The sequence below is a fragment of the Lissotriton helveticus genome, chromosome 5_1 (genome assembly GCF_964261635.1).
Source record: "Lissotriton helveticus chromosome 5_1, aLisHel1.1, whole genome shotgun sequence".
Lineage (NCBI taxonomy): Eukaryota > Metazoa > Chordata > Amphibia > Caudata > Salamandridae > Lissotriton > Lissotriton helveticus.
Genome location: NC_136065.1, coordinates 210,705,078 through 210,725,942, shown reverse-complemented (window position 1 = coordinate 210,725,942; position 20,865 = coordinate 210,705,078). Strand labels below are relative to the sequence as shown.

The following is a 20,865-nucleotide window of genomic DNA, read 5'->3' as shown; positions in this document are numbered from 1 at the left end:
ACCACCAGCTTTTTGCTGGCGTTTTCATGCAGTTCATGTGAACCACGTGTTCAAACATGATCCAGGATGCGGCCCCTAGGCTTTTGCTGGGAATTCCTAAGTATCATTCAGTCCGGAAACATTTCCAAAAACTGCACTGGCTCCCAGTCAGGAGCTGTATTCTCTTTAAGGTCCTTTGCATTACCTACAAGGCACTTCATGATTCTGGTCCTAAATTCCTGAGACGCCTGCTATACTGGTATGTCCCTAAAAGGCATCTGCGCTCAGAAGGAGCTAAATTGTTAGCAATTCAGAGATTTTTCAAAGCCAGCTGGGGTGACAAAAGCTTTAGGATGGCAGCCCCAAACTCTGGAATGAACTTCCCTTCTCCATTAGAACGCTTCCATCCTTGTTTGCTTTCAGTAAGGCTCTGAAAACTTGGCTGTTTAATAAATAGAGACCGTGCCTTTCATAAAATTGCTTCTCTAGACCTCAGCGCCACTACACCTCAGGGTATTCGTGCACTTAATAAATATAGTAACATAACATATGAACATAACATATTCAATGATCTCATAAAGACATTTCAAGTATACCTGCTCCAGGTAAGGAAATATTTGAGGAATTGAAATCTGTCTTAACTGTTTTAGTCTCTAAAACTCAAAAAAAAAACTTCAAGAAGAGCTAACTTCAAACATCCCTTTTCAAGAAATAGAGGAAAGCGTGAACAGCCTAAAATACATTCATTAAATTATCGAAGCACAAGCTCCAATGGGAACCACATTTCTTAAAGATTTTTCAATCAAGAACCAAAGTAAATAGTTCTCCTGTAAGGGTTTTAGTTTAAAGTCCTACAGTCACCAAGTGGAACGCACTTGGCATGCAAACTACAACATTTCAGATGGCATACTAGGCCAAAAATGTTTTCTCTCATACAAGGACCAAATCTTAGCTGCAACAAACAATATTAAATGCAATGCATGAAAGAAGCCATTTATAAACTGTAAATCTTTTTAGATTGCCTATTTTTCAGAAAAAGACCTACCACTTTCTCAAGACCAATGTGACACCTGGTTTTATATTTCACTTAAAAAAAAACACAACCACCCCCTTCCCCACCTTTTACAAATTTTAACCATGGTCAGTTGAAGAATGCTTTCAAGAGCTCTCATTGCCCCCGCTCCCCAACCACCCACTCATCTTTTGAAACCTGTGTGCCCTGGGCCTTTCAAGCCCTAGTCCCATAAATTGCTCCACCAGTTGAACGGTTTGATTCATTTTCATGTGCAAGTTGCCTAATGTTTGGAGAAAGGCAATGTGAAGACTGTTGACTGTATAACTTACACCTCCAATCACTGAAGGCTTTCAGTTTCTTATTTAATTGTGCACACAACTTAAAATAAAAGATATACCCCAATACCGATTTAAAGAATAACAAAGCAGACATTTTGCACATCCATATCAATAGACTAGGAATTAGTCAGGTAAACGTTTACTACGATCTGAGATGGGGAGCCATTGAGGGATGGTTTAATGGGATCCTCCAATAGATTAGATTGATTTAGCAGTGCTGCAAGTACACTAAAGAACTTTAATCTCAACAACATGGTCTGTTAATAAGCTATAAGATGATTGCAGAATCGTTTTTCGGTTCTTCTGAACGGCCAAATAATTAGACATCAAATGAAAATTGAGTGTGAAGTAGATCCGGGCCTTGACTGCCACGATGGTAAAAGAGCAACCATCCTACCGAGTGCATTGAGTTGGGAACTAAAACAAGACGAAACGAAGATGTCCATAAAGGACAACTGACCTGAGCAATGAAAAGCACACTGAATTAGATTAAGGGTTTTAAAGTTTATACTGAATACAAACAGAAGCCAGTGTAAGGATACAAAATAAGAGGGGTGAATTCACCAAGTGAGTTAGATGATGTCATGGACTGCTGCCTTTTGAAGCCCAGAAATCTAAACAATTAAGGCAGTGGGTAGACCAAAATAAAGTTACTGTAGTCCATACAAGAAAGGATTACTGTCTGAACTATCCTCAGTCTAGTAAAAGGAAGCAATGATTAAATATTTTTCAAAGTAAACTAATATGCGGGGGCAAGGTTTCAATGCCGCCAAGTGTGGGAAATTGCCTGTGACAAAATTCTCCTGTATTGTAAATGTTGATTTTGAGAGTTAAAACGTGTCCAGTTGACAGGAGTTTCCAGTAGCGTGTGGAGAAGTGGATCTAGGAAGTTGTCCAGGTGAGTTGTCCTGATCAACACTCGCATGGGAAAAGTATAGTTCTCAGACAGATTTGTTACTGAATTATACTCTCAAAATCCATTTGAAAATATAAAAATCCATAACTCGAAATGGTCGTGTCTAGAGATGTGAAGACCAATATATTTTTGGGTTTTTATTGAGTAAGGTTGTGCAATGAATGTATAGTATTCCAAACGTGAACAAATGTACCTATCCTACAGTAAGTTTGCTGTTTTTTTATGCATACAGGCCTACATGTTAAAACTAGAAAGTGGGGGATTTTGAAAAACAGAGGGGGAATGTTTTTTTCCTCTTTGACTTGTTTTGAAGCAGAGTCATTTTTAGGTGGCAGACAGATTAAACAAAGCCATAGTGGGTTAAAAAAAATGCCTCCTTCCTGATCTGGTTTGTTGACATGTATGTATATGCTTAAGCTCTGAGCTTCTAGGAATACGTAGGTAAAGCAGAGTTTATGATGCCTTTATTTGGTTGTTGGCGGCTGTGAATGGTTTAACATCAGGGAAAATCTTTTTCTTGTAAATATTTTGTCATAACACATTTTGCATAATCTACTTGTAATTTGATTTCCCATTGTGGCAGTGTTTTATTGTAAATAGCGGCAACATTTTTTTTAAGGCTTTATAATATTTAGATGTGTGAGTTTTGAGGTAATCTGAATCGTGGACCAGTTGAGATACCCTGCAATGAGACTCATTAATCAAGTCCGCAGAGGATGGTCGAAATTGTATATTTTCTGGCCACAACCCCTACCCTCCCTTCCCCAATCACCATTGTATATATTACACAGTCACCACAGCACTGAGCACCAATGTCACCTTTGTCAAATATTACTTGTCACAGTTTATATATTCTCGGACAGCCTTACAAATGTAAATGTGGGTATTTTCTATAAATTAAGCAATTTATAAAAGCTCTTTAATACCCGCTATGGTTTGTGTGTGTATTACAATCGATTTTTCATTGTTTGCATAGTCCTTTTGAGTAACCTTATTGTCTCAAGAAATATTCTTAGCACCCGACAGAACCATTTGAATTCTATTACATTATGGCCCAGGTTCTGAGGGATACTGGTTACCCCATTGTGTCAAAACTGTAAGCTGGGTGGAGGCACACTGGAGGAAGAAGCTATCTTTACATCTCCAAAGACTGCTCTTTGATTCAGTGATAGATCGCCAGGAAGGGGCCTAGACACTTCTCAGGAAGGAAAATTGGGCTGATAAGAGAATTCTAAAGTAGACCTGGGATCTGGGAATAACCTTTTGATGCACATATCACTGTGGCTGACATGCAGATGTGAACTGTAGTCGCTCCCATGAATTGTGTTGCGGGCAATCACCTTAGGAGTCATGCCTGCTGTGGCAGACCTCTTTTGTGGGGAAACCTCCTTCAGATGGAATCCCGCTATGCCTTTACAGCGCTGGCAAAAGAAAAAACTGGTCTTTAGTACGCATTCATTCAGCAGCAAGCAAGACGTTCTAACTACTTTCCTTAGGAGGGCGAATTAGTGAAATGGTGTTGGATTTAAAGTCAAACACCTTCCCTAGTGTTGCACATACTGGAGTTGGAATCGTAAATGAACCTATTCCAAAACGCATTCGTTCTAATGATGGCACTGTGAAAGCACAGCGTGATTCCAGCTTGAGGAATACAGTCACACATTCCTTTCATGAAGTAAGAGAAAAAGGAGAAGCGCCCACTTCAAAAGAAGCAAAACCCCAGAATATAAAACTTCAAAGAACCTAGACCCTAAATCACATTTGTTGTCTGAAAAAGGAGTATGAGAAGGGAAGGTTGAGTTCCCAAACGTTTGTCAACTGCCAAGCAGTCAGATATGCTGTGTGATCAGAGGACGCTCTGCAAGACTTCTGCCTGTGACCAGGACTGAGGGTCGCACCAATGCCTGCCTGCTTGCCTAGACCAGTGTGCCCTGTGAGGGAGAGGTGAGCATTGGAGAGAGTGAGGACCAATGTGGAGCCCTACTGTGAGGACCCCCTGTGCGAGGTGTGAGGATTTGTCTGTGCATCAATTGAGCTGTAGCCCGTGTGCAAGACTGTTTTTGGTGACTCCTAGATGCCAGAAGAGAGCCGCTGTTGACTGTGGCAAGTATTGAGTGCTGTGCGGAGAAGTTCCTTTAGTTCTTGCCTGCAGCTACCTCTGAGAGTCCAGTGCATAAGGGAAAGTCCATAATAAGTCGGGTCCCGGGAAATCGGGAGTAAAAGGCCTCAACCACCACGGTTGTGCCCAGTAACCTCTGCATGGCGTGCAGCCCTCTAAAAAGAGTTCTGTGATGCTGTCACATTGTTCCCTTTATGGCTAGCTGATTCTTGCATGCCTCTCATTAAAGGTAGCAAAATAGTCCGCGAATGCACCAACTACACAGATATCTGCGCATACCTTGAAGTCACAATTTAGATCCTGGTTGGGACACTCAGCCTCTTTACCAACCCCCTCATCCTTTCTTCTATTCCTCCAGGGTTATTAAAATAGTACCATTGATTTGGGTAAGGAGGTGTTTTCAGGTCGTAGAAAATAAGCTGTTTGTGAAATGTTCTAAAATGTGTACTAGTGTCTTTTTTTCCTTTCTTGTGGTCCTCCTTAGGTTTAGAATTATCCATGTGTTTTTATGTCTATCTTCTCCAGACATGCTGCCTCACTTACACGATCTGGCTCAGACATTGAAGACAAAACTCCATCTCAGAAAGTAGTAGGGATTAGCTTCTCTCCTACCCATTTCTGAATTTGAGGACCTTGTGTTTGTTGGCGTGTCTGAAGGAGTCAACAAGACCGCTGACATTAAAGCATTTTGCTAAGTTTTGTGAATGACCTCTCAATAACTTCATCATCAACAAATCTTTTCTCAGATAAAAAATATCCATAAAGGTCTCACAGATAAAATTCATACAAATATCTTAAAGGAAAAAAAATCATATTTAAAATAGGTGACTAAAATTTGTACAAAGTTATCTCAGGAGATAGGCAAAGTAAAAATAGAAAACACCAAACACAGGACTAGGAATAAAAATCAATGGCCAACAAGAGGGGACTCGTTATCAAAAGCATCAAATAGGGGAGGCTTATTTGACATATATTAACATTTTCCAACAGAGGGGAAAAACTGGGATCATAATGGGTATCTGTGAATTAATAAGAAGATAATATCCATAGCTACTCATTTTCATATCTTAAAACGTCCAATGTAAAAGCTGTTTTATTATATGGATGGCATAAGAATGTAAACAGACACTCTATAGCATAAATTCACATTGTCAAGGTTACGGATAAAGCTAAAAGCATCTTTATAATAAAATAAAAAATATATTTTAGAAACAATGGCTGCAATATTTGTTTGCTCAGGTCCCTAAAGAAATTGTTAAAAAAAAAAAAGCATAAAATCCATTGTGGACTGGTTCGATTTTCCATCGCCGGGGTTCTTGCTGCAGGCAGGTGGTAGACGACACAGGGTGGTAGGGCTGGGGCCAAAGCAGGTGGTGTCCTCCTTCCTGGGTCAGCACAGCTCTTCGGTCCTTCTTCTTTCTCCCTCGAATCTGAGGATGCAAGGTTCAGAGTTACCCCTAAAAACTGGACTTAGGGGCATTAAAGAGATGTGCAGGTCAGTACCAATGGGTCCCTTCCTTTGAGTGGGTACACCCCCTATTAAGCCACACTCCAGTGGGAGGGGACATGGTCCTCTTCCTAATTGGCTGAGTCCCCTCATCTTAAAGATGGAGGGGACTGAGTTGTATGCTTCACCTTGCCTCCCCCACCTGAGTGGTGGGGTTGGCAGAGGTGGGCACATCTCACTTCCTAACTTGGATTTCCAGCCAATTCTCCCGCCCACATCCAGTGGGAGCCAGTTGCTGGGGGCCGCAAAAGGCATGGACAGTGTCCAAAGGCGGCAAGCCTTTGAAGCTTCCTCTCTTGTGTTTCAGCCCATCCAGGTGGAGGAGGCATGACACCTCTGCCCAGGATGGCCTTTGTTTCTGGACCCAGAGAATGAAGGCTGTCTACCCAGGGGTCCAGAAACTTGTCTCGCGATGGCGAATGGCAGGTAGCCATTCAGGAACTACACCAGGACTGGTCGATTTTCAGGGGGCATCTCTAAGACGCGCTTTGGGTGCATTTTCCATTAAATCCCACACTGGCATCAGTGTAGGTTTCATGTGCTGAGAAGAAGTTTGCTACCAAACTTCCCAGTTTTCAGTAAAGCCATTATGGAGCTCTGGAGTTCGTAGTGACCAACTCCCAGACCATATACTCTTAATGTATTTACTACACTTACAATGTCTAAGAATAGACTTGGACACTGTCGGGGTACAGATCTCATGTCTTTTTACCCTCACCTTAGTGCTAGTGCCTAGTGACTTACCTAGGCTGCAGGCAGTGGATTGCAGGCTTGGCACCACTCGGGGATGTGTGCCATGCCGACTCTTCTCTTCTATGCACCAAAACACGCAGCCTGCAGTGGCAATGTGTGTGTAGGTTAAAGTGCAGGGCATCTAAGGGTGCCACCATAGGTGCTGCAGCCCTTGGAAACCTTTTCTGGTCACAGTACTCCTGGTACCCATGGTACCTTTTACAAGGAGCTTACCTATGGCCAGAGATGTGGCAGCTGTAAGGCTGGATGTTTGTGTGAGGAGCTGACTGTGCGGTTCTCGGCCGCATTTTAACAATTTATTTCGTTTTTAGTTTTAAAATTAAAAGCTCATTTCACTTCTGGAGGCAGAGGGGAAGCTGACTGTGCGGTTCTCGGCCACTTTTTAACATTTTATTTCGTTTTAGTTTTAATAATTAAAGCTTATTTACCTGCTTGCTTTGCTGGAGGCACAGGGGGTGATTAGCTCTCCTTCTTCTGGCTAGATCCTCCTGCTCTCCCTGATTTGCGGGTCCGTCTGTGCGAGTGGACCCGCCATCTTGGGAGTAGCGGAGTTGCAGTTTAGCTTCTCACGTGCTCCTCGGCTCCGCTGATTTAAATCTGACGCTGGCGCGTGCCCGCCATAGCCAAGCCCGTCTGCGCCAAGCCCGCGCTCAGCGCCAGCCATGCTGCCCCTTTCGGGGTGTCCTTGGGCCTAGGTAATGGGAGCGGTCCTAGATGCTACTCCAGTGAAGAATTGCATTACATTGGAGAGCAGGGTAGTGATGAGGGGGCACTCTACTTTGCCAATTCCGCCTCTCCCTTGACTGACTTTCTGGTCAGTTGTCTTCTTGCTTGTGGGCTCCTTAATGTGAGATCATTGCCCAAGCACAGTGTGGAGAGACAGCTGTTGCTTGAATCTCACAAGCTCGATGCCTTGTTCATGACTTGGACTCACCCTGACTGTGAGATCGACTCTGGCAGGGCCTATCCGCCCGGCTATAAAATCTGCCACAAACTCAGACTGATTGGAAGGGGTGGTGGGGTTGGTGTGATCTGTAAAGACCCGCTGAATCTGGTCGCCATTGATATTGATGCAGTCGCAGGATGTGAATTATTTGGGTTTGCTATTAAGAATGCACATGGTCCTCTCTTAACTGGGATTATCTGTTATAGACCCCCTGGGATTTTTACTGCACTTCAGCAGCAGCTGTTACTGGTAATGTTTACCTACATGGCTACCACTCACCGCAAATTGGTGATTGTTGTAAATAAAAGATCTTCTGTAGCCAGGTGGTATATAAGTATATTGTAGATTTATTCATGAGTTAACAGCATCAGAAAGTTACAGGAAGATGTAAAGTCCAGGTGATGCCCCACCAGGAGCAGCCTCTCTCCTGCTCAGCCTGCACACTCCAACTGACGCTCGCAGCCTCACCAGGCACCCATGCATGCCACGAGATCTCCAAGCACACCAACACTCATTCTGACTGAGCAGTAGGGAAGAGATACATAGGCAAGGGGAAAGGCAAATAGTAGATCATAACACATCCCCTTTCCTAAGGAAACCAAACCACAAAAAAAACAATTGAAAGTACATAAGGCAATCAAAATGGAGAATACATTAGATTGTAAAAGATGCATGAAAACACATTGAGCAAATGAATCAAGGACATATCAAATGAATGAAATGTATGACAATTCATTAAGCCAACAAATTCACACACCTAGAATCAAGATGAAAGAGTTTCAAGAAAAGCATCAGGCGTAGACAATACTAGAATATTCAAGTCAAACATTTCATAGGTAAAACCAGTGAAGCTTTGTAAGACTCGTATCAAGGCATACACAGAGAAGCTTCAAGTCAAACGTTTCAAAAGTAAAACCAGAGAAGCTTTGTAAGAATGTGTCTTCTCTAACACAGTCAAAACAGGGAAAACCTTTCACCCACATAGGTGAAAAACTCATCTAAAGGTACACACAGAGAAGCTTCATAAGAAGGTGTCTTCTCCTAACGTAGCCCAATCAGGGAAAAACCTTTCACACACACAATCCTACAGTGCGGGAAACTGACACAATCATGTCAACAAATTACCACAAATGAGTGGTTGATAAACCAAAGGCTACGGAAAAACTAGAGCACAATCATGTCAACAAATAACCACAATTAAGTGGTTGATAAACCAAAGGCTACGGGAAAACTAGGGGTCAAATAGTGGGAGAGACCTTATACGCACACAGAGTATATTGACAACCACGCACACTAAGGTAACCAGGAACACCACACACTCACTTCCCCTTTTCCATTCAATAGCAGAAGCAAAGACATTACAAGGTACACACTCCCCCGGCCCCCCACCAAAACAGTGTAATTAAAGTCTTTCACTCCGGTGAGCGACCGCTTACCCGAAGTCCTCACCCAAATTGAAGTCCTTGTGAATGAGCTCCATGTAGCTGCAACACAATACAGTGAGTTCTTCCTCCCAATTGGTGTCTCATTGTAGAGGAAATAGCAATCAAAGATGTGCTCTGTCCATCAAATCACCACACAACTGCAGGCCAGGTCCAGTGCTCTTCATGTGCTTGCATTTTACGCCATCTTCAACTTGAGAAGCGCCACAATCCCGGTCATGGCGGCGACGCCTCAACTGACTGAAACGTGGTTGGGAAAAATTGCGTGGTTGGCGTGGTAGAGTTAATCCCTTACATAGGTTAATAGTCCAAGTAAACAAGTTCTCAGATGGGAAAGTATATAATGATCTCTTCTGCAGTACATGGGTATTTACCGGTGTCATTTCAACTCAGGAACTATGTTGGTCACCGGTACGGTAAAACAGGGGTTGCCTTTGTAAATACTGCGTACCCTTGGAGCACCTTCATGAGCATAAACACACCAAGCGCTCATGGGGAAAAAACGTGCCCACACTGTGGAAAGTTCACACCTGCCCCCACAAGGAATGTAGAAAAAGCATGCTGTCAGAGTCCATGCTCAGCAGAGGAACACAGCAGGGTGATCAAGCCTGCTGCATCTTTGTGAAGATTGTAGCTGGGAAATTCTGACTGACAAAACTGACAATGCACCGCAGGATGGGGTAAAACTCAGTCTTGGCACAGTTCTACTTAGGTTGCACACGGGCAGAGCAGATACTTCAGTTAAACAGGTTACAGGAAAGTCAAAAGAAAATCAAACGCTCTGATCTGCAGGCTGTCCTGTTGACAAAGGACACTGGTGGGGCTTACCAGAGCGTAATTTGTTGTAATCCTTTTTCTTGGGAATTCTCTTACTTGGGATTCCAGTTCATGAGTTCCTGTGGTAAGTCAAATCCTTAGTTCCAGGGTAATCCAGGGTAATCCTTCAGCAACACGCAGGTTCTTTTAAATCGTCGCCAGTGTTGTAAATAAATGATCTTCTGTAGCCAGGTGGTATATAAGTATATTGTGGATATAACAGCATCAGAAAGTTACAGGACGATGTAAAATCCAGGTGATGCCCCAATAGGAGCAGCCTCTCTCCTGCTCAGCCTGCACACTCCAACTGACACTCCCAGCCTCACCAGGCACCCATGCATTCCACGACATCATCAATCGTCCAACATTCCAGACATCTCCAAGTACACCAACACTCATTCTGGCTGAGCAGTAGGGAAGAGATACATAGGCAAGGGGAAAGGCAAACAGTAGATCAGTACAGTGATCCTGGGAGATTTTAATCTCAGGTTAAACGGTTCCCTTGATGTAAGCTTTTTTTAATGTTCTTCATTCGTGCGAAGGCCTTGGCCTTTTTCAGCAGGTGTCCAAGGCCACCCATATAGGCGGAAAAAAAAAAACAACAATGGGAGAGGTAGGGAGAGTCAAGACGGCTTCTCTCAATCCCCGGTTCAATGTAGATAAACAAAAAGAGAGAGGCCAGATCAATCTCAAATAATGCCACAAGATTGGAGCGAGATAACTGGGGATCACACACTCACTTAGGGTGAAAAGGAAAGCCCTCACACACCGACCTAGTCAGTGTCATGCTTCATCATCGGGCCCCACCAAAGAGGCCGAGTGCCTCTTTGGTGTGCTACAACGCCAGAAAGACTGCGGAGCTGGTTGTGTGAAGGAGGACGTGCTGTGAGGGCGAGTTAAATTAAAAGTGTCTAAATGAGTATCAAAAAAAATTTTTTATTAAATGATCCCTAAGACACGATTTAACAGGTATTATGTGTCTGAATTTAGTTGCCAAGGATTAGGAATGGTAAAATTCAGATAAATACAGTGAATAAATTCGTCAGTCAACATGTTTCTGCCATTTTGCAGGCTTAAATTTGCCAAGGCATTCTTCAGGACTAAACCCCGGCGGTATGGACTCTCTAATCGTCCACCCTAACCAAGGGACGTGAAAGTGAAAAAAAGTGGGTGAAAAAAGTGCATAAAAAGGGGAGAGCAAATGCTCAATCCCAAAAAAACTCCAAATTCGGGAGTATTTCTGCACCTGTAAAGTGAAAGTACACATACAAACACAAACACAAACATACAATAATTAATAAATGCCATTGCGTTTGGTTGTAGTGCTCCTTAAAGTGTGGCAAAACTCACGTGCCCAAAGTAACAGGTAGGTTTAACACCATCCACATAACCCTAATGGGATGATATCGGTAACTCTGGGACGTGGGGTGATAAGGTGTTTTAAAATACACTTAATTGGAACAAAAACAAGTTAAAAGCACACTCTATATACTCCTTCTGAAGGGATCAATTGACCAAAGGGTCGGTGACCCCCTAGTTTGGTAATAACATACGTAATTCTCACTTTAAAATATGGCGCTACTTGCACCATGGGTCTCGGGAGGGGGGTTGGAGCGAAATTGGCACATCCTATAAATGAAAGAAGAAGTATTAGCCATTCGGTCCCGAAAAACGGGCAGTACTTAGCTCTGTATCCAGGCCGATCTGCGTTCAGCAGCACTCACGCCCTCGTTGCTCGCAGCCCGCTTAGACACCTAGGAACTCCCTCGTGACCGGACCCCGTCGATGGAGAGCGGGGCCGGTGAGTGAGTATAAGAGCGAGGGCGCAGGGCGTTGCGTTCTTCCTGGTGGGCGTGCCCGACCAGGAAGAGGCCAGGAGCGCGCCCACCCTCCGTTGCAACGAGGCCTGACACGCACCAGACTGGGAAAGGCGTCGCGTCCTTCCTGGTGGGCGTGTCACACGAAAGAGAGACCTGGAATGCGCCCGCCCCCCATCTGCATAGGAGGCTTGGAACGCACCGGACCGGGTCGGTGTGAGAGAATGATAACACCGTATTTCATGGGCAGTACTGAGTTGGAATACCGGTGCTAGATGATCAAATAACAATAAGAAATTAGCAATGCTGTATATAGCCAATGTTATTAGAGAGAGGGCGACTGATGAGGTCAGTAGATAGCGCCCTAGTTGTGCACTCCAGCACCCATAGAATTAGTATGATGAGATACTGTACACAGTGTGGGGAGCAGGAAAAGGAGAGAGACATACTGCCAAAAAGCAACACATAGCACAGAACAGGCAATTAGCTTAGAATTGTCCTTTTTAAGACAAAATGCAGAAAATGCAGGGTGATGGGTCAGATAGTAATATTGATACTCAGGATAATACAGTGTTCCATGGGATATCATCGTTAAGGCCGGTGGTATGGGTCCCCAAGCGATACACCCAGCGTTGTTCTTTCTCAAAGAGTCTGCTTGTGATATTGGTGGTCCCTTGGAGTGCTTCAATTACAGTCCACCTCATATCATTGGGTGTGTGATTGCTGTCTAGGAAATGACGGCTCAGCTTGGTGGTTAGTTTTTTACACCTTATGTTGCTTCGGTGTTCGCATATACGTTGTTTTACCCTGCGGGTAGTCATGCCAATGTAGCGAAGCTGGCAAGTGCAGGTGATCATATACACGACATTGGTAGTGTTACAGTTAGTGTGTTCTCTCTGTACCCAGACCTTCCCTGGTTCCAATGCTAAGGTTTTAGTTGCTTCTGTCAGGTGGCAAACCGCGCAATCCGAACATGGGTAGTGACCTATAATTTTTGGTAGGCCCCACGCTGCGGTTATAGATGGCGCATTACTGATAGGTTTCTCTTTCGGCCTGGTGTGGACTAGTGCATCTTTTAAGCTTCGACCTTTTTTGAAAGAAAACAGTGGTTTCTCCCAGTTTTCTTTACAGGATGTGATGATTTTCCAGTGTTTGTTAATTGTCTTTTTCATCACATTGGACAGACTGTTGTAAGTTGTTACACACGTCAGTGGGATTGAATCCGGGTTCTTATCTTTTTCAGCCAGGAGTACCTCTCTAGGCTGGTTTCTGGCTCTTTTTAGGCCCTTATTCAGAATTGGAGCTGGGTAACCCCTGTCTTTCAATTTTTCGGTAAGAATGGTTGACTGTTCCTTGAAATCAGAAAGGGCACTACAGTTTCTTCTAAGTCTCAAATATTGCCCATAGGGGAGATTCTCTTTAAGGGGGCGAGGGTGAAAACTTCTGAAGTCAAGAAGATTGTTTTTAGCTGTGGGCTTATGGTGGGTCTTGGTCGTAAGCCCAGTACCAACAGCAGAGATGACCACATCAAGGAAGACAATGTCTGTTTTGCTAGTGTTGTGTGTGAATCTCAGGTTATGATCTAGCGTGTTAATCCAGGTCAGGAATGTGTTCAGTTCACCATCACTACCTGTCCAGAGAAGCAGAATGTCATCAATATAACGCTTCCAAAGAAGCATGTGAGTTGAAAACGATGCAGTGGGGGGTAGAATGAATTTGGCCTCAAAATCCGCAACGTATAACCCTGCCACGCTGGGAGCAAAGACACTACCCATCGAGGTCCCTGAGCATTGGAGGTACAGCCTGTCTTTGAAAGAGAAAAAATTCTCTTTGAGGGCTATGGTGGCACATTCAATGATGAAGGTTTTAGGTGTCTGATAGTTCCATTCAATGGAATCTAGAGATTTCCTCAGGACATTGATGGTATCGTCCTGAGGAATACTCGTGTAAAGGCTTTCTACATCGAGGGTCACTAAGGTAACTGAATTCTCAGTGAACGTTATTCCTGATAAAAGTTGTAAGAGGCTCTTGGTGTCTTTGAGGTACGTGGGAGTGGATTGTACCAGAGGTTTCAAAAAATAGTCACAAAATTGTGACAGGGGCTCCAGGAGTGAACCGATCCCTGACACGATGGGGGGTCCTGGTGGCGGCAATCGATTCTTGTGCATCTTGGGCAGAGTGTAAAAGTATGGGATCACCTTGCTGGGATTGTTTAGGAAGTCAGCTTCGTTTTTAGACAGATGTTCGCATTCCTCAGCATGGCGGACCAGGTTTGTGATCCTTCTGGTGAGGTCTGCTGTAGGATCAATAGTAAGTGGGGTGTAGTTTCTGGTGTCCCCCAGCAGGTCATTACAGGTTTTTTCGTAGTCAACGGTATTCTGGATAACTATCCCTCCGCCCTTGTCTGCCGGCTTTATGGTTATAGAGGTATCATTCTGTAATGTCCGTAGCGCTAGATGTTCGGCTGTGCTAAAGTTACCAAAGGTCCTAGGAGTTTGATGTATCTCCAGATCCTTGGATACGGCCTGCTCAAAAGCGGTGATAGCTGCCGGGACAGTGTGGTTAGGAGGGGTGAAAGTGGAACTTAGTCTGAGTCCCGTGTCTCCTTTCCTGGCAGCCTCGTTTGGGTCTGTCTTACCTTCAAAAAATGCCTTGAGTTTAAGTTTTCGAAAAAAGCTCGCAAGTTCACAATGTAGTTTGAATTTGTCCGGCCTAGCCAACGGGACAAAACCTAAGCCTTTCTCCAGTACTTGTGTTTCAGTGGTTGTAAGGGACCTATCAGATAAATTCGTCACCAGACTCAAATCCCGCTCGTTCCTGGCTGTTGGTTGCTGCGGGTGTGATTCGCTACTGGATCTTCCTCTTCCCAGGTCACTCTGTTGTTGCCTCTTCTTTTGCCTCTGCCCCTCCGGCCGTTCTCTAAAAAAGGCTGTCGATATTGATTCTGGAATTGTGCAGGGGGCATAAAGCCAGGGTTCCATCCCATGAATGGGAATTGTGGCTGTTGGAATGCATAAGGGTTCGGACCCATTCCCATTTGGGGGGGGGGAGGATACCATTGGCGCTGATTGTCTTGGTTCCCTTGTCTACCCCTGTTATTCCTATTGCCGCGGTTACCTCTTCTCTTTGTCTGCTTGAATGAGTTATTGCTAGACCCACTGCTATTTGAAGAGTCCTCATCCGTATAATCGGATTTACTCTCATTTCGTGCTTGAGGGGTAAAGGTAGCCGCAGAATAAGGGTACACTTTCTCAAAGTCAAACTTCTTCTGATCTTTTTGAAGTTTGGTGACTTTAGACTGCATGAGGTTATCTTTGTATTCAGTTAGGTCTTTGTTAATTTCATCCAGCCGTTTTTTATACCCTGTAATTGTAGCTTTGAAGTGAGACTCGGTTTCCCTGATCTCTACCATCAGAGCTTCAGAGAGTCTCAGGGCTGTCTTAATTATCAGGACCAGCCAGTCACACGTGCAATGCCACGCGATCATTGCCCAGTCCTTTCTGAAGGCTGCATCGTTTAGAAAGATACGGGGGGCATTCGTGACCAGCAGGCCTTTAGGTGCAGAATTTGAGACAAGGTACTGTTTGAGAATGGTGCCATGAAGTATTGTACGTATGTGCTCTCTTTTCTTTTCGGTAAGGTTTTCCCACTCTGTAGTGTTTGCTATTGCTTGTGATATATGCGGATCTGCAAAAACTGTGGGATCCGTCATCAGAGCCTCTATTTCAGATTCAGAGAATGTAAGGCCAAAGTTCGCCATTGTGAGATAGTAATAAAGGGGAGTAAGAGTGTGTGGCTAAAACAAACAATAGTAGATTGCTATATTGTTTGGAATAAAACAAAGCTCTCACAGCTGTGCGCTGCTATGATACAAAAAACAACAATGGGAGAGGTAGGGAGAGTCAAGACGGCTTCTCTCAATCCCCGGTTCAATGTAGATAAACAAAAAGAGAGAGGCCAGATCAATCTCAAATAATGCCACAAGATTGGAGCGAGATAACTGGGGATCACACACTCACTTAGGGTGAAAAGGAAAGCCCTCACACACCGACCTAGTCAGTGTCATGCTTCATCATCGGGCCCCACCAAAGAGGCCGAGTGCCTCTTTGGTGTGCTACAACGCCAGAAAGACTGCGGAGCTGGTTGTGTGAAGGAGGACGTGCTGTGAGGGTGAGTTAAATTAAAAGTGTCTAAATCCCACAGTTTTTGCAGATCCGCATATATCACAAGCAATAGCAAACACTACAGAGTGGGAAAACCTTACCGAAAAGAAAAGAGAGCACATACGTACAATACTTCATGGCACCATTCTCAAACAGTACCTTGTCTCAAATTCTGCACCTAAATGCCTGCTGGTCACGAATGCCCCCCGTATCTTTCTAAACGATGCAGCCTTCAGAAAGGACTGGGCAATGATCGCGTGGCATTGCACGCGTGACTGGCTGGTCCTGATAATTAAGACAGCCCTGAGACTCTCTGAAGCTCTGATGGTAGAGATCAGGGAAACCGAGTCTCACTTCAAAGCTACAATTACAGGGTATAAAAAACGGCTGGATGAAATTAACAAAGACCTAACTGAATACAAAGATAACCTCATGCAGTCTAAAGTCACCAAACTTCAAAAAGATCAGAAGAAGTTTGACTTTGAGAAAGTGTACCCTTATTCTGCGGCTACCTTTACCCCTCAAGCACGAAATGAGAGTAAATCCGATTATACGGATGAGGACTCTTCAAATAGCAGTGGGTCTAGCAATAACTCATTCAAGCAGACAAAGAGAAGAGGTAACCGCGGCAATAGGAATAACAGGGGTAGACAAGGGAACCAGGACAATCAGCGCCAATGGTATCCTCCCCCCCCCCAAATGGGAATGGGTCCGAACCCTTATGCATTCCAACAGCCACAATTCCCATTCATGGGATGGAACCCTGGCTTTATGCCCCCTGCACAATTCCAGAATCAATATCGACAGCCTTTTTTAGAGAACGGCCGGAGGGGCAGAGGCAAAAGAAGAGGCAACAACAGAGTGACCTGGGAAGAGGAAGATCCAGTAGCGAATCACACCCGCAGCAACCAACAGCCAGGAACGAGCGGGATTTGAGTCTGGTGACGAATTTATCTGATAGGTCCCTTACAACCACTGAAACCCAAGTACTGGAGAAAGGCTTAGGTTTTGTCCCGTTGGCTAGGCCGGACAAATTCAAACTACATTGTGAACTTGCGAGCTTTTTTCGAAAACTTAAACTCAAGGCATTTTTTGAAGGTAAGACAGACCCAAACGAGGCTGCCAGGAAAGGAGACACGGGACTCAGACTAAGTTCCACTTTCACCCCTCCTAACCACACTGTCCCGGCAGCTATCACCGCTTTTGAGCAGGCCGTATCCAAGGATCTGGAGATACATCAAACTCCTAGGACCTTTGGTAACTTTAGCACAGCCGAACATCTAGCGCTACGGACATTACAGAATGATACCTCTATAACCATAAAGCCGGCAGACAAGGGCGGAGGGATAGTTATCCAGAATACCGTTGACTACGAAAAAACCTGTAATGACCTGCTGGGGGACACCAGAAACTACACCCCACTTACTATTGATCCTACAGCAGACCTCACCAGAAGGATCACAAACCTGGTCCGCCATGCTGAGGAATGCGAACATCTGTCTAAAAACGAAGCTGACTTCCTAAACAATCCCAGCAAGGTGATCCCATACTTTTACACTCTGCCCAAGATGCACAAGAATCGATTGCCGCCACCAGGACGCCCCATCGTGTCAGGGATCGGTTCACTCCTGGAGCCCCTGTCACAATTTTGTGACTATTTTTTGAAACCTCTGGTACAATCCACTCCCACGTACCTCAAAGACACCAAGAGCCTCTTACAACTTTTATCAGGAATAACGTTCACTGAGAATTCAGTTACCTTAGTGACCCTCGATGTAGAAAGCCTTTACACGAGTATTCCTCAGGACGATACCATCAATGTCCTGAGGAAATCTCTAGATTCCATTGAATGGAACTATCAGACACCTAAAACCTTCATCATTGAATGTGCCACCATAGCCCTCAAAGAGAATTTTTTCTCTTTCAAAGACAGGCTGTACCTCCAATGCTCAGGGACCTCGATGGGTAGTGTCTTTGCTCCCAGCGTGGCAGGGTTATACGTTGCGGATTTTGAGGCCAAATTCATTCTACCCCCCACTGCATCGTTTTCAACTCACATGCTTCTTTGGAAGCGTTATATTGATGACATTCTGCTTCTCTGGACAGGTAGTGATGGTGAACTGAACACATTCCTGACCTGGATTAACACGCTAGATCATAACCTGAGATTCACACACAACACTAGCAAAACAGACATTGTCTTCCTTGATGTGGTCATCTCTGCTGTTGGTACTGGGCTTACGACCAAGACCCACCATAAGCCCACAGCTAAAAACAATCTTCTTGACTTCAGAAGTTTTCACCCTCGCCCCCTTAAAGAGAATCTCCCCTATGGGCAATATTTGAGACTTAGAAGAAACTGTAGTGCCCTTTCTGATTTCAAGGAACAGTCAACCATTCTTACCGAAAAATTGAAAGACAGGGGTTACCCAGCTCCAATTCTGAATAAGGGCCTAAAAAGAGCCAGAAACCAGCCTAGAGAGGTACTCCTGGCTGAAAAAGATAAGAACCCGGATTCAATCCCACTGACGTGTGTAACAACTTACAACAGTCTGTCCAATGTGATGAAAAAGACAATTAACAAACACTGGAAAATCATCACATCCTGTAAAGAAAACTGGGAGAAACCACTGTTTTCTTTCAAAAAAGGTCGAAGCTTAAAAGATGCACTAGTCCACACCAGGCCGAAAGAGAAACCTATCAGTAATGCGCCATCTATAACCGCAGCGTGGGGCCTACCAAAAATTATAGGTCACTACCCATGTTCGGATTGCGCAGTTTGCCACCTGACAGAAGCAACTAAAACCTTAGCATTGGAACCTGGGAAGGTCTGGGTACAGAGAGAACACACTAACTGTAACACTACCAATGTCGTGTATATGATCACCTGCACTTGCCAGCTTCGCTACATTGGCATGACTACCCGCAGGGTAAAACAACGTATATGCGAACACCGAAGCAACATAAGGTGTAAAAAACTAACCACCAAGCTGAGCCGTCATTTCCTAGACAGCAATCACACACCCAATGATATGAGGTGGACTGTAATTGAAGCACTCCAAGGGACCACCAATATCACAAGCAGACTCTTTGAGAAAGAACAACGCTGGGTGTATCGCTTGGGGACCCATACCACCGGCCTTAACGATGATATCCCATGGAACACTGTATTATCCTGAGTATCAATATTACTATCTGACCCATCACCCTGCATTTTCTGCATTTTGTCTTAAAAAGGACAATTCTAAGCTAATTGCCTGTTCTGTGCTATGTGTTGCTTTTTGGCAGTATGTCTCTCTCCTTTTCCTGCTCCCCACACTGTGTACAGTATCTCATCATACTAATTCTATGGGTGCTGGAGTGCACAACTAGGGCGCTATCTACTGACCTCATCAGTCGCCCTCTCTCTAATAACATTGGCTATATACAGCATTGCTAATTTCTTATTGTTATTTGATCATCTAGCACCGGTATTCCAACTCAGTACTGCCCATGAAATACGGTGTTATCATTCTCTCACACCGACCCGGTCCGGTGCGTTCCAAGCCTCCTATGCAGATGGGGGGCGGGCGCATTCCAGGTCTCTCTTTCGTGTGACACGCCCACCAGGAAGGACGCGACGCCTTTCCCAGTCTGGTGCGTGTCAGGCCTCGTTGCAACGGAGGGTGGGCGCGCTCCTGGCCTCTTCCTGGTCGGGCACGCCCACCAGGAAGAACGCAACGCCCTGCGCCCTCGCTCTTATACTCACTCACCGGCCCCGCTCTCCATCGACGGGGTCCGGTCACGAGGGAGTTCCTAGGTGTCTAAGCGGGCTGCGAGCAACGAGGGCGTGAGTGCTGCTGAACGCAGATCGGCCTGGATACAGAGCTAAGTACTGCCCGTTTTTCGGGACCGAATGGCTAATACTTCTTCTTTCATTTATAGGATGTGCCAATTTCGCTCCAACCCCCCTCCCGAGACCCATGGTGCAAGTAGCGCCATATTTTAAAGTGAGAATTACGTATGTTATTACCAAACTAGGGGGTCACCGACCCTTTGGTCAATTGATCCCTTCAGAAGGAGTATATAGAGTGTGCTTTTAACTTGTTTTTGTTCCAATTAAGTGTATTTTAAAACACCTTATCACCCCACGTCCCAGAGTTACCGATATCATCCCATTAGGGTTATGTGGATGGTGTTAAACCTACCTGTTACTTTGGGCACGTGAGTTTTGCCACACTTTAAGGAGCACTACAACCAAACGCAATGGCATTTATTAATTATTGTATGTTTGTGTTTGTGTTTGTATGTGTACTTTCACTTTACAGGTGCAGAAATACTCCCGAATTTGGAGTTTTTTTGGGATTGAGCATTTGCTCTCCCCTTTTTATGCACTTTTTTCACCCACTTTTTTTCACTTTCACGTCCCTTAGTTAGGGTGGACGATTAGAGAGTCCATACCGCCGGGGTTTAGTCCTGAAGAATGCCTTGGCAAATTTAAGCCTGCAAAATGGCAGAAACATGTTGACTGACGAATTTATTCACTGTATTTATCTGAATTTTACCATTCCTAATCCTTGGCAACTAAATTCAGACACATAATACCTGTTAAATCGTGTCTTAGGGATCATTTAATAAAAAAAATGTTTTGATACTCATTTAGACACTTTTAATTTAACTCACCCTCACAGCACGTCCTCCTTCACACAACCAGCTCCGCAGTCTTTCTGGCGTTGTAGCACACCAAAGAGGCACTCGGCCTCTTTGGTGGGGCCCGATGATGAAGCATGACACTGACTAGGTCGGTGTGTGAGGGCTTTCCTTTTCACCCTAAGTGAGTGTGTGATCCCCAGTTATCTCGCTCCAATCTTGTGGCATTATTTGAGATTGATCTGGCCTCTCTCTTTTTGTTTATCTACACCCATATAGGCGGCCACCTGCTGGATTAAATTTTCTCTGAGGCCAATCTTCTTACCATTGGGGAAATTTACCTATGGATTGGACTGATCATTTTTTAATTAAATTGTTTGTGAATTCCATTACTCACATTACTAGGGCACCTGGCCCAATGAGGG

At 44.5% G+C, this 20,865-nt stretch overlaps 1 protein-coding gene and 1 long non-coding RNA gene across 6 annotated transcripts in view; one reads left to right on the top strand and one right to left on the bottom strand.

The window, feature by feature from the left end:
• EHMT1 (euchromatic histone lysine methyltransferase 1) overlaps positions 1-20,865 on the top strand; it is a 984,283-nt gene that overhangs the window by 52,395 nt on the left and 911,023 nt on the right. The gene's annotated exons all lie outside the window — the stretch shown is intronic.
• Positions 5,445-9,559, bottom strand: LOC144753050 (uncharacterized). Its single transcript, XR_013594181.1, has 2 exons — positions 9,010-9,559; positions 5,445-5,797 (listed from the first exon to the last, which is right to left on the bottom strand). It is a non-coding gene; the product is annotated as an uncharacterized LOC144753050 (long non-coding RNA).